General features: G+C 38.8%; 1 long non-coding RNA gene across 1 annotated transcript; it reads right to left on the reverse strand.

Moving 5' to 3' along the window:
- Window positions 1-516: 516 nt before the first annotated feature.
- LOC141008594 (uncharacterized) lies at window positions 517-1,276 on the reverse strand. Its single transcript, XR_012180089.1, has 3 exons — window positions 1,219-1,276; window positions 996-1,036; window positions 517-911 (listed from the first exon to the last, which is right to left on the reverse strand). It is a non-coding gene; the product is annotated as an uncharacterized lncRNA (long non-coding RNA).
- Window positions 1,277-1,741: the final 465 nt, after the last annotated feature.

A 1,741-nucleotide genomic window follows, 5' to 3' on the forward strand; every position in this document is an offset into this window, starting at 1 on the left:
TTGACTCTTTTCCGGGGGCCATCTGGTGGCGGAGACTATGAACGGCAAGTGGACGCTCTGTGTAAATAATATTTTAATTATGTGTATATAAACAGTGGTTAAATTGGCTTTTGTAAGGCCTTTTTCACTCTCAGCGGTCAATATCGCTCAAAACCTTTGTATTTACCTCGCACCATTGGTTTAATACATATTTTATCAATTTATAACCTACTTATTTATATCTATATCTAAATGTCTATAAAAAATAGACATTTAGTTTCAGTAAATTAACAATGACCTGAACATTGGAGGTCCAAACTAATTATTTTAAAAAGTATTGCTGAGGTGAGGACGTGGAGCTGAGCTCCAGAGGGCTCCGGCCCAATTTAATCTCTGTACATAATATAATATAATATAAATTATTAATTTAATCATATATATATATTTATATATATTTATTTATTAAATATTATTTATTTGTATAATTGTTTAAAATATAAAAAAAATAAATAAAATACACTGGGATATGTTCAGGTGTTACATTTAGTGCATATATTTTATTACTGTCTTAGTTGAACACACTGAACACTAACACTGAACTTCAAAATAAAACAGGAGCAAAACAAGAAACAAAAGACACAGACAGTAAACTACACTTCAAAAGCAGAAAATGCCAGCATATGTCGCGTGTCCATAATTTCACTGCAGAATGCCTCATGGTCTTCCTGCAGACTGAAGAGGAAGATAAATGGCTCCCGGACCCCTTCATTCTCCTCTTCATCCAGGCCTTGAGACATTCTGAGGCGTTCCACCGCCCTCAAGCGACCTTTCTGGTCCATTGAGATTACTTGGGGAAGGGAAAGTTTCCCCTTGAATGTTTGCGTGGTACACCACTTTGCTGCCTCTATGGTGTCCCGAAGCAGTACATCCTCCTAATCAAAAATAAAGAAAACAATTAAGTACAAGTAAGGGTTGGAGAAATGAAATTAAAAAAAAGCCCATAGCAGGCAACATACCTCCCTCCCTGTTCCCAGTCCTGGCACGTTATCAGCCTCCACTAGAAAGGAAACAGATTGTGGTTCTTATAGGCACAATAACAATGCAAGCTGTAAAAAAAAAATCAGTGGCTTTGATTTTTAGTATACTGGTTTAATGAAAACAGAGAAATGACTCTCTGTGATATTATGTACCTCTACAACTTTGATGGATGTGTAAACAACAAAGCTGCTTGAACAATACCTGATGCTTCAGAGACAGACTCTGAATGGCTGAACCTTTTCAGCGGGACCTCTTCCACGTCCTGAAATAAGTGGAGAGGTTAGGCTTTTGTCTTCAAGTAATAGTTTGACTACATAATAACTGACTACTTTCTCAATCTATCTACGTCTATTTGCAGTCTGTAATCTATATAAAAACTAAATACACGGTGGATCATCAAGGTGTAGAGCGCAAATATATACAGAGCTTTCAGAAATAAAATAATGTTACTTCCTTCGTTGTCTGTCACAAATATCACAAAATAGCACGTCAAAACAAAAAAGATACCTTGCTTACCTCCATTTTGCAAACTGATTTATTTTGTCTTCGTCTGCGCACATTACTCTTTAACGGGTCCACAGAGCGTCCACTTGCCGTTCATAGTCTCCGCCACCAGATGGCCCCCGGAGGGGAGTCAAGCGTGGGGGGCGCGGCTCAATGTGGGCGTGGCTCAACGTTGAGGCACGCCACCATCTGCGGGCTGCAGCCAGGGGCTTCTCTGCCG

The sequence above is a fragment of the Pagrus major genome, chromosome 14 (genome assembly GCF_040436345.1).
Source record: "Pagrus major chromosome 14, Pma_NU_1.0".
Lineage (NCBI taxonomy): Eukaryota > Metazoa > Chordata > Actinopteri > Spariformes > Sparidae > Pagrus > Pagrus major.